The sequence below is a fragment of the Euprymna scolopes genome, chromosome 12 (assembly GCF_053919585.1).
Source record: "Euprymna scolopes isolate OS-2025 chromosome 12, ASM5391958v1, whole genome shotgun sequence".
Classification (NCBI taxonomy): domain Eukaryota; kingdom Metazoa; phylum Mollusca; class Cephalopoda; order Sepiida; family Sepiolidae; genus Euprymna; species Euprymna scolopes.
In genome coordinates, this window is record NC_136493.1 from 92,077,511 (window position 1) to 92,090,382 (window position 12,872).

The window sequence follows — 12,872 nt, forward strand, 5'->3', positions numbered from 1 at the left end:
GAAAGATCATGGTAATGGCTTAGAGCTGAGTATCTGGCTAAGACTACTGAAGCTTTTGTGTGTGCAGCACAAGAGCATGCATTAAGAACACGATTGTTCAAAAAAGTGGTTCTAGGGGAGGAAGTTGCTGCAGAATGCCGGAATTGTGGTAAGACCTCAGAGTCAATTGCGCACCTTTCAGCAGGGTGTAGTGGACTGGCCCAGAGAGAGTACCGCAAAAGACACGATCGCATGGGACTCCGGATATATTGGGAGGTGTGTAAAAGAGTTGGGGTGAAGTGTGCTGGAAAATGGTTTGAGGAGGTGTCTGATGAAGTGAGAATAAGTGAGGATGGCAAGGTAGAGGTATGGTGGGACAACAGTGTCATAACGACCAAGCAATTGGAACATAATCGTCCGGATTTGGTCGTCATCGACAAAGTCTAAAAAAATTGGCATATTGTAGAATTTTTAATACCCTGGATAGGAATGTGAGAGAGAAGGAGAACGAGAAGAGGAACAATCATGCTCCATTAGCCTTGGAGATAAGGCGTATACACGGGGTTAAATCACAAATAACCCCGGTTGTAGTTGGTACACTAAGAGTAGCATCAAGTCGTTTGGAAGGACAACTGCAAAGAACTACAAATCCCCGATGTTTTAGGTGGCCTTCAGACCTCTGCAATCCTTAGAAAAACCATTGATCTTTGAAGCTCCTGGTTTAGAGCCGGGATTGAGGGAAATCCTCTGGAAATGAATATCTTCCCTTTCCAGAGAGATGTTGATAAACGAAATCAGAACTACTACTACTACTACTACTACTACTACTACTACTACTATTATTATTATTATTATTATCATTATCATTATCATTATTATTATCATCATCATCATCATCATCATCATCATCATTATTATTATTATTATTATTATTATTATTATTATTATTATTATTATTGGATCTTTAATTTTCATTACTGGAAATTTTAATTTGTAATTTTTAATTATTAACTTTATTGTGGCAAATATGACCTATGTTTATGAAAACACAACCTCATTGCCTATGCATAAGGTTATCTCACGATGTATTATTTCTTTGTGCACATATGTGTGTGTCTGTGTATGTGTCAGACTGGGTTGGTGATACACATATAAGTATGTGTTTGTACGTCTCACTGGAAATCTTATATCCTAATCTGCTTTTATCTACCACCCTTACGTCGACCTCTTTCTTTTTTTTATTACACGTTAATTCTAAACCCTTAATATGAGTTGATCTCAAATGTTTTCACCTTTCTCCAATTCCTTATAGTAATGTATAATTAAATAACCCACGTGTTATTTCTTCTGCCCTTCACATCATCGATTTCTTGGTTAAATTCGATACTGTTGTTCAAACTTCCAACTTTCAAACTTCTGTGTACGTAATGCACCTTCTCTCAACTCCAAAATCACTTCTGCTGATCAAACTAACTTCTTCAAACTCCAACTTCAAAATGAACGTCGACTCTGAAAAATCAACCCTTCTTTTATCTCCAACCAGGAGCATCTCATCTGCATATCAGGTGGTAACATTACAGGCATAAAAACAGATAAGACAGCCATTTTTGTTTCTTTTTTCTTTCATTCATTTCGTTCCCCGACCGACCCGTTGAATTATGCACACGTGCTAGTTAGGTAAGTCATGCGTTTCCGTACATAATATAATGTAATCATGCTGGCCCCTTCGTCCTGTTTCCGTCTTTCTGTTTTTTTCTTTTTTCTTCTTTTTTCCTCTTTCTTTTTCTTTTTTTTTCCTTTTACATTTTCATTTCCTTTACCTCTTTATCTCTTTCTACTCCTCTCATTTATCCTGTTAAGTTTTGACATTCTCTTTCCCCCTATCGCCTCCTATTTTGAGTCTAAAATGTCACTTAATATGATCCATCCCTCATTAATTTAGCGTTTTAATATTTTTTTTTTTTTTTATAAATAAAAAATATATTTCACATCTTTCATTTGAGAACCAGATGCCTTCGGTGGCAAATAAACTTTAATGCGTCGCTTGACGAGCGACTCTTAGTTTTTGCAAACTAACTGCCCGAAACATTAGCATGTTTAGTGTAGCGAGTATGTAATATTTGTCTATATAAATAAAAAATATTATATCATATATGTGTGTGTATGTGTGTGCATAAAGCAATGAACGAATGTCTGTGTGTATTTCTACTTTTCTCGGCATTATATATTGAACTTGTTTTTTTTTCTTGTTCATGATAATTCTTGGTGGCCTGGAGGTTGAATACTACACTGCAGAGTCAACGGAAACCTTGTGATTTGCTTCGTATGGTTTAACCGACAATGATTATGATTTCTTATACTGATGATTGCTTAAGCATGAAACATTAGTTTGTAGGCAAAATAATTGACATTTACTGATTAAAATATTATTATATGCCTCATTCAAATTGGCTTGTATCTTTTTATCTTATAAGCGCAGAACCTTAGCTTAAAGCAGCATTACGGTGTCTGCTGTTGAATACGATTTGACCATCTTTCTCTAATTGTCTGCTTGCTTATATAGAAGACAATTTTCTTTTTTTTTATGTATAGAAGACAATTTTCTTTTCTTTTTCGTTATATATAGAAGACAATTTTCTTTTCTTTTTCTTGCAATAATTCTAATAAGACATGGTGGTTGAATTCTAAACTGCAGAGGCAAAGATTACTTTGTGACTGGTTTTATATTCTTCGGTAATTATTATTTCCTACACTGATAATTGCGTGATCATTGAACACTGGCGTTTGTAAGTAAAAATAAGTATCTGTATATTATTATTATTTTTATTATTACAGTTATTATTATTATTATTACTGCACATGGATGACTATAAATGGTTCCTATCCTGGGTTGAGCATATACGGGAACGAAATGACAAACTGCTAGTGTAAAAAGCATTGCTCTTTGTATAAAAAAATTGAACTTAGGTCGTTGGGACAATGTTTATAACATTGTAATCAGCAGTAACCAAACCGCGTAACAGTGAGAAACGCTGACTGTCCCTCGGGCGGTCGAGTATCAACCCTAGCTTGAGGTAGTTGCTGGTCTAGCCCCAGTGATGAGCTGTTATACATAGATGTGTACTCTATGCGGATTATATATATATATATATATATATATATATATACAGAAATTTTGGATAAGTCATCAGTACCGTCGGTCTCAAACCTGATAATAGGGGACCGTTTAAGATACCCATATCAAGCTCTCTTCAGCCGATACTAATCTGTATAAGTATTTATCAGATTATCGATGATTTATTTCATCTAAACTTTCTCAAATAAAAATATACATAATACGCTCTTATTTTCGGAATTTTTTTCTCATAATAGAGCACTCTGCTGGAATTCTTTTTACGAAAAAAAAATAATTATAACTATATATATATATATATATATATATATATATATATATATATATATATATATATATATATGTGTGTATGCATATATGTATGCATATATTATTATTATTATTATTATTATTATTATTATTATTATTATTAAATGAAATATCAACAATAAAAGCTATATTAAGCTTTATTATATCAGCAGAACAATAAGGACATGTTAAGAGGAAATTTAAGATCTAACCTACATAGACCATCGCATTTCAAAGCTAAATGTTTCTCATCAGAAGAGGAGAAGGACCAGAATTATACAAAATGCAAATATAGAAAAAAACTGACATAATGACATGAGAATGAAGGAATATGATAAAATGTTAAACAGTAATTAAAAGTAGGTCCAACATATAAGGGTAAATCGGAAGGGAAGTATTATGTGGGTAATATTTAGAAAAAAATATATATAGGCCACTATGAAATAACTGGGTTCACTACAGAAAATCCTATAATAGAATAAGAAAGGAAAAAGTAATTATTTTATTATATTACTAGCAGGACCCGTTAACCGGCGTTGCCCAGTGGAAACATGCCTACCTCGTAAAAAATTAAAGTACAGTTGTTGTTGTTGCCCAATCTCCAACCTCCTTATGTTAAGAAAGTCTCTCGGACGTCTATTACTGTACCTAACGGAATAAATATATTCTTTATTTTACATTTGTGTACTGTTATTTACTCGATGTTACAACAAGTTCCTTAAAATATTTTCCAGTTTATGAGTACAGTTACTGTTAATTTTGGTGTTTTTATATCCGATGTTTTTTCTTTTTTTTTTTTCTTTTTTTTTAGTCCTCCGTTCGTCTGTCCGCACTTTTCTCAATAACATCCCTTGGAATTTTTTGAAATTTTGCACAAACATTGATATGAGTAAAAAAAAAGTAACTGAGCGGATTTTCCGGGAAAATTCCGGTTGCTCCCCTTAGTGGTTCCTTTCGCGTTAAAATGGCTAAAATTTACACTTTTGTGTTTATTAAAAAATTGATGCCTTGGATTTGTATAAAACTTTCTGAAAAGTTTTAACTAACTGATTTCTATATATATATATTTTGTCTATACTTTGCGATAACTCTTGGGTGTGCTCTTTTAGGGCTAATAAAAACACTCCATTTTGGAACTATTTTACTGTATTTGTCCAAAATTTTCTGTGTATGTCTATTTAGCATTTTGCATGGTGCTGAACTAAAATTTAAATATGTTAAGGCCTTGGGGACATTTGGGGCTAAATGGGGAGACATTTCTTTTCTTTTTTTTTTACATGGTACAGAACTCAAATTTACACATGTTAAGGTCTAAAACTGCAATGTTAGTTCATTTACACCAAGATTTGACGTCCGCTGGTGACTTTTGGCGCTAAATGGGGAGGAGGCAAATGCTGAACTTAGTCATTTTTTATGCCTCGTTCACTGTGCACTCACCGGAGACCACGCATGCTTCACTTGTATTTTTATGGCTTAATACTTAATTATTGTTGATGAATGTCTTGCATAAGAGTTAGTTGTCAATGAATGTTGCACTACACCTCAACCGAAATAAGTCCTCGACTAGTGATGACAGCGGTGACGATGATAATGCTAACCCAGTTCGTCATCTTTAATTTAATGAGTGTTGATCGCGTAGGAAAAGACACAGCCCTTAAAACAAAACACGAAACATGATAATTATATTGCCTAGATATGATCGGCATATTATCCAAAACTTTCACGTTTTAAATTATTGCTCTAAGCCAAACGAGCGTAAAAGACAAATATTGCCTTAGAGCCTTCGTGGCTGGCCTTTTGGCCAAGATCAAAGTGTAGTATTTGTTCTTCAGATGCGTCACTTCCATTTCTCGTTCTCTTTCAGTAGAGGAGAAATCCTTCACGACTGAGACAATTTTTATTTTTGTACCTTCTCTCCACGTTAAAAAACGACCCTGGTGTCTAACTCTGTCCCGTGGGGAGGCATTGTAAATAGGTACAGTTTGCGTCTACACTAGTATGCAATCTAATTCATAAAATTCACTATTTCTGTGTGTATGCTTGTCTCCATTAATTTTCAAAGTGTATCTCCCCCGAGTCGCAAGGTTGCAGAGCAACTTGAAATGATTGCATTTTTATTATTGACCGTTGTTTTATGGGTCGTTAGCCGATATAAATAACTGTTAAGAGTTCAAAATTGAAATAATTTCAACTTAGTAGGCGTAAATTGTCTAAACGTGTAATTTTTATCCATACCCAAATACATATTCATACGTTAAAGTGGGTTTATTTTAAAGTATTTCTCATCTGTCTGAAAATAGCTCAAACGGTAACGAGTAAGCATGGACGCTCCATGTTTTTCTTTCGATTCTAGCTGATGGCACCGAAATCATATATTTTATTTTACTTTTGTAAATCAATACAATCTATTAGATATAGTATATATAAGCTGAGAGATAATTGACTCTATAATAATAAATACGAAATATTCATAAATTAAAATATATTTAATAACCAGTCAACGTCGGGCAATGCCGGGCGCCCAGCTAGTCTCTTGTATTTTATTAAAAAAATAAAAATAAAAGCAATAGATTCATTCGTGTGTTTTACTGCAAAGATGACTCAAACTGTCGTTTTTCTTCCTCGTTTGTTGACTCGTATGAACTGTCCAGATAGTCGTGTTTTGTGTCTGTTCATTTTTATCTCAGCAAACTGTCGCCAAAGAGACAAAGATGATGACTACGACTTTTTCATTGAAAGATTGACGTAACACGAAAAGACTCCCAATCACTCTTCACCTTCCGAAGTGGAAGCGTCGGCAAATAATATCACTTATCCACATTAGAGAAGACCAGTTCAGCTGCCATGTTAACATCAAGAAAAAAAAATGATGTAAGTTAAAACATATGGGCAGTATGTTGTATTGTCTTCTATATATTTTATAGACGCACTTTAACAAAATGTATTCACTCTGACGACCATGGTTTTTGTAATCAACAACAAATTTTTAAGTCAACAAAGTTTTATTTATTTTGCAGGTAATTATCTGACAAGCGAGAGAGTTCGGGTCAATATGAGAGGGGCTAGTTTTACGGCCGGCCGGAGAAGTACGTCGCTTGCTTCGCTCTCTTTTCTCTGTCTACTCCAATTGTTTTCTCAACTAATTTTTACGTACCTCAAAAAACAATCTCTCCCTCTAAATTACGTTATTAGTATACGTCATTTAAATAATCACCTGGCGCTTCTCCATGTTATAATTTCTAAGTTGTCAACTAAATTGTTGTGATAACATTTTTAAGTTAACATTCCAAAATTTATGTAAATAAATATTTATTCTAAATATGTTTTTATTCTAAAACATATTTTAACTGCCAACACTTTTAGGTGTGAATAACCATAATAATCATCAACCAGCACACCTTTCGGCGTTGTCCGGTCAATACTCAACAAGTAAACACATTTCATTGCTAAAATTAAAAAAGCATTTTTATTAATTAAGTTAAAGACATATATAAAAGAAATCCAATTTGTGTTGAGACATGACTAAACGTATAACACTATTGTTTACTGGGGAAAGTTACTTGACTTTGGAAGGCTTGTTGCGTCATGTGCACTACTTAATACCAGCTCATCGGGAGAATAAACGATAAGCCATAGACAATAAAACGTCCGTTACATCTCTCAACTCTGATCTTGAGCACGTGGTACAATGGGGAAAGGAGTGACTGGTTACTTTTAATGAATCTAAAACCAAGCTTCTATCTTTACATCACCAACGGTCTGATCCCCATCTGGCATCAATTGAAATGAATGACTCTCGTCTTGAGGAGGCCTCATGTTTTGACAAGCTTCTGGGCTTGACCTTTACTCCTGATCTTAAATGGATTACGTACATCAAATCTGTTGCCAAGGCCGCTGGAAAAATGGTGGGATCTTCTATCGATCTAGTAGATATCTCACTGCTGATGCAATTCTCTATCTATATAAGAGCCAGGTTCGTCCAAGGATGGAGTACTGTTGACACATCTGGGCAGGAGCTGCTAGAAAGGACTTGTCCTGTCTTGATACAGTTCAAAATAGACTTCGTAGCCTCGTAAGAAATGCCCTTTTCTCTTCCCTGCAACCTCTATCTCACAGAAGAGATGTTGCGAGTTTTTCTCTTCTTTATAGTTATTTCCATGGCAAGTGCTCAACTGAGCTTCAATCTATGGTTCCCCCTCGCCAAACTTTCACAAGAAACACTCGTCTATCTGAAAACATTATCAATAATTCCCCCCACGCTTTATCTGTGCCTAAACCTAAACGTAGATTCCATGAACAAAGCTTCTTTCTTAGAACTGCACGCCTGTGGAATTGTCTTCCGTTTTCCTGCTTTCCAGCTGACTACAATATGGTTGTCTTCAAGTCCAACGTAAACAAGTTCTTCATGAGCCGTTCCACTTTAGTTTACAAATTTACCGAATTCCCATTATTAACGATTACTATATTGTCCAATTGACTATGTATCCTTATCCTCGAGTGGTCTCTGCGCTTGATAAGTGGTTATGCCTATGTAAAAAAAACATCATTGATCAATCTGATGGTGTTTATGTCGTCTACATATGCTGGTGGCTCTTCTGTTCGAGTTCTTTGTAGGCCTAACAAGTGGCAGGACCGCTATGCTGGAATCGAACGCTGTATGAAATAGGTGAACAAGGCATTTTTTTTTAAATAAATAGAATACTATTAGTTTAAAAATTAAGGGGCATTTTATAAGAATTCGTGGCCCGTTCTCGACAAAACTGGGATTATAACTTTTCGCAATCTGCATCATACGCGTCTCGGCTTCAACTGTATAGTCAATCTTCTCTCGTCAGAACCAACAGAGAGAGAGAGAGAGAGAGAGAGAGAGAAAGAAAGAGAGAGAGAGAGTAAGAGAGAGAGGCAAGAAAGTGGATAGATAGATACATATTAAAAATAAAAAGACTGAAACGTTATTTTATTTTTAAAATTCTGGTGTCCTTGACCTTTTGCACCTATGTACCCTAATTGTTTTGACTCAGTTAAGATTTTATTAACATATGTCAATCTGAACCGCTATAATGTGCGCTGATATTACAGTACAAAAGGAGCACTGACTTGATTTTACGTCTCCACTCTCCGATGGCAATGAAATACAGGTAGAAGGCTTTCAAATAAGGGGAGTCTAATAGTCCCCTCAACAAGGGATTGTCATAACTGTGCCACAAATGAATGTATAATGTATATCCACGAAGTGTGTTTGAAAATAAACGGGACTACAATCACCAACAATTTTTTTTTATTCTATAACAAACCATGGTTCCGCTTTGTTCCGATCTCTGGTTCCTCCATGCAGGACATTCACATGAAGAACTCGTTTCTCTATTTTCAATGCAACAATTTTTTTTTCATTTTTCTATGTACCTGACTTCAAACGAAATTTCCATGAACATTGTTTCTTTCCCAAAATTTCACAATTTCACATTAGAGGAATGCTTTTCTGCAGACTATAACATGGTTGTCTTCTAATATTTATCGATCGAGCTGTCCTCTTAAGTAATCATTTTTTTCAAGTCTAATGGCAACAAATATTTTAAGCCGGCGTCTTAAATAAACAAATTGTTTCCATTCCATTAATCATTTTCCATCTTCTCATGACGGTTTTCATAATCCAGCTGACGATTTATGCATTTACTCAGTGCTCAGCCTCGAGTGGCTTATGACTTTGATAAGTGATGAGTCATTAGTAAATATGGTTCTTATCCAAAACCTGACGCATTTTTCGGAAACTTCGCGTCAGTATTTCCCGAAATTTATAGAAAGAATCGGAAAATAGTAAAAAACAATAAATCAAAAACGTGTGCTTATAAAAAAGGAAAGGAAAACACCGAAAACAAAACTGTAAAAAAGATAGTTACAATAATCTTTAATTACGTGAAAGAATAAAAAACAGACTTTTTCCAAGAAATGTTTCAAATGAGTAATTCGTTTGATTATTCCATTAAAACTTATTGTCTACTGACAGGTAATTTCTGATTAGCTAATCACGTCTAAATCTCCCGGCTGCTTACCGTAACTTGCTAGATGTCGACGTGGAGTTGTCAAAAATTGGGACAAATTCTGGATAAGTACCGTAAATATTCCAATCAATTAACTTTTCCATTAACTTCTTTGCAAGAACCGCAGGCTTGTAGAACAATCTCCCTACTCATTGTTTTCTCTCTACCTTTACCCATGTTTTATTTTAAGACTGTGGCGAAAATTGTAGGAACGCAGGCTTACCTTTTAAACGGCCTCGGTGTGCATTTTGCCGATGCAGCGTAATGATACTGAAAACTATCCAAGATGGCGCCTGTGGCGTTATATATCAATGCAGTCTCGCTGAATCTCGTTTTGCAATAATATGCAAATTTAGAGGACTCTGTCTTTTATAAAAACAGGCCACTGAAGTAGATGAGACAGATGTGAAAACGAATCTACAGAAAGTACTGACGGACGACGCTGCTGCAGTGAGCTGAAGATTTGCGTGCTCTTTCTTTTTCTTTGCAACGTCAATCTATTTCGGCATACATTTTTTACCATGGACAGATTCGACCTGAAGCTGATACCCGAGTTTGACGGGTCCCTAGCTGGTCCTTCGGTGGTTGAATGTCGGGTTGGCTGGAGAAGGCCGAGCGCGTTTGCCGGTTGTGCAAAATTAAGGATCCAGCTATGGTCATCCCATTGAGGCGCACTAAAGGGGCTTATGCCGTATACCAGCAGCTCGGGGATGAGGCGACAATAGAGCAGATAAAACAAGCATTGTACGGAGCATTCGGTGCGGACCCTTTTGTTGCCTGGAAGTAATTCTCTGAACGTCGGCTTGGGTCAAGGGAGACTGTGGACGTCTACCTGGCTGACCTGAAGAAGCTTGCCGCTCCCTTCGGCGGTGCAAGCGATCGAATATTGGCATGCGCGTTTTTGTCTGGGCTCCCGGATGATGCCAGCCGGCTGTTGCGGGTGTCGACGAAGCTCAATGGGCTTGGGTTGGAGGAGTTGTTAGCTAGAGCCCAAAACATCCTAAAGGGCGATGTATAGCAGGTCTCGGCAGCGGTTGACGCACTGGAATCGCCTACAGAGATCCCACGTGTGGTGGCTCCAACCACTTCGCCAGAGACTGTAGAAGCAGCGCGAAGCGCACCCCGAACTATGGAGCATGGAAACGAGGACGTGGTCACCGATCCGACAAGCCAGGTCACGTAGCACGGAATTGTCTGGGAAACGAACAAGGGGAGGAAGCCGCGACGCCAGCAACCTCCCCAAAGCAACACTGGACAAGGCGCCTCCTGTAGTGGCAGTGCGAGTTGATAGGTGTAGGCGCTCAACGCTGGTTGACACCGGATGCACCCAAACCCTCATACACAAGAAATGTTGCACCGTATGGACGAAACAGAAGGTCCCAGTAGTAACCGTTGGTGGAGGTTCGCTGGTGTGTTGCAGGATGAGCGTTGTCCATATAAGCATTGGCGATGCCTCCCCCCCCCCGGTGGCTGTGACGCATTGTAGGTCGACAGGGAGCTTCTTGGATACGACCTTCTCCTTGGAATGTACACTATTACACAGCTGGGTGGAATCACCGAGGACGGCACCGGTGATGTGAGGTTTTCCCAACACAAGGAACCGGTCTGCGCGGCAATCACTCTTGATGAACTCGACTTCCACGCGGAATACGACAAGGGCACAAATGCGTGGACCGCGTTCTGGAAGTGGTCGGGCGACCAGCCACCAGTGTCCTTGTGGAATCGGCTGACGGAGTATCCGCCTTCAGCGTGGCTCAGGGGGCAGTACGAGGCAGAACTCCAGGTTTAGATGGATAAAGGCTCGCTTGTTCCGTATCCAGAGGATGAGCTCGGGCCACAAAGGCGGCTGATCCCCCTGATGGCCGTCAGGCAAGAGAATAAACAGAAGGTCCGACCCGTTATGGATTACCGGGAACTCAATGAACACGTCGACCCACACACGGCGGGGACTGACGTCTGTGCACATAAACTGAGGGAGTGACGGCAGCAATCCTGGAGCTGCGAAGAGCCTACCTGCAGATACGCGTCGAGAAATCGCTGTGGCCGTTCCAGACGGTCGAGATCAAAGGGACTCGCTATTGTTTGACAGATTATGCAGGCGATCCGGTGTCAGGATGAAGCCGTGCAACAAGCGACGTCGTCGTATATTGACGACATTTTTGTAAACGGGAGCCTCATGTCTGCCCAGGCGGTGAAGGAACACTTTGAGAGCTTCGGGCTGTCGTGCAAGGAGCCAGAGCACCTGCAATATGGAGCGAAAGTTCTTGGCTTGAATGTGAGCGGCAGCGCAGACGGACTCCGCTGGGGAAGAGGTGGATCCAACATCACGCGTCGGAGCGTTTTTTCCATCTGCGGGAAACTGGTGGGCCACTTTCCTGTGTGTGGGTGGCTCCGGGTGGCGGTGGCCGCCATAAAGCAACGTGCGACTTCCATGCCAACTGGATGGGACGATGAGGTGCGCGATCCCTCTCTGCGAAGCATGCCGGTGGAAGCTGTGTCCAGAGTGACTGAGGACGACTCCGTGCGAGGGATCTGGTACGTCGATGGGAGTGAGTTTACAGTTTGGGTGGACGCCAGCTCACTCGCCCTTTGCGTTTCTCTTGTAATCGACGGATTTATTGTAGAATATGCCTGCTGGCTTCGGCCAGAAAATGACGTTCGGCACATAAACCTAGCTGAGCTTGATGCTACACTCAAAGGGGTAAATCTGGCGCTTCAGTGGCAGGCCAGAGTGCTACACATCACCACAGACTCTACGTGTGTGCAGCGGTGGATAGCCAATGCCTTGAGTGGGAAATTATGGTTGACAACGAAGGCATCGGCCGAAATGCTAATACGGAGACGACTTGCTACCCTGACCGAGATCATCAAGGAATTCAACCTGGCCGTAGATGTGACACTGGTGCAGTCCTGTCAGAATCGCGCCGATCGCCTGACCAGAGTGTCACGCCGAAAGAATTGGACGAACCGGCACCTGTGAATTGCGGCGAGGTTGGGCGTCGGTTTAGCCCGGACCGTGTTGCTGATGTCCATTTCCCTACATGAGTTTGTAATTAATAGATACTCTAATTTAACTTCCAAATCTGACCCCCAAGATCGCCATGGGCATGGAATATGTGCCTATATAAAAGATGGCTTTCCATGTGGTAGGGACATCCTAACTTACTCTATATGTGCTTCCGGGTTGCACTTGCTCAAACTATTGCATTTATATTTACTCTCTACCGCCCCCACAACAGCGGAGTTACTATCTTTAAAACCATATCTGAGAAAATTGACCACGCCCTATATGCTTATCCTTCAGCTAATATTCGTGTCTGTGGAGACTTCAATGTTCACAATATGGAATGGTTAACTCACTCAAAAAAGACCGATGATGAGGGGAGGTTCTGTCATGATTTCTCCATTGCTTATGACCTCACTCAGATTGTTCA

The 12,872-nt window shown here is 39.2% G+C and overlaps 1 protein-coding gene across 2 annotated transcripts in view; it reads left to right on the forward strand.

Annotated features, from left to right (window-relative positions):
• LOC145291420 (secretin receptor-like) overlaps positions 1–12,872 on the forward strand; it is a 480,255-nt gene that overhangs the window by 30,985 nt on the left and 436,398 nt on the right. The window lies entirely within an intron of this gene.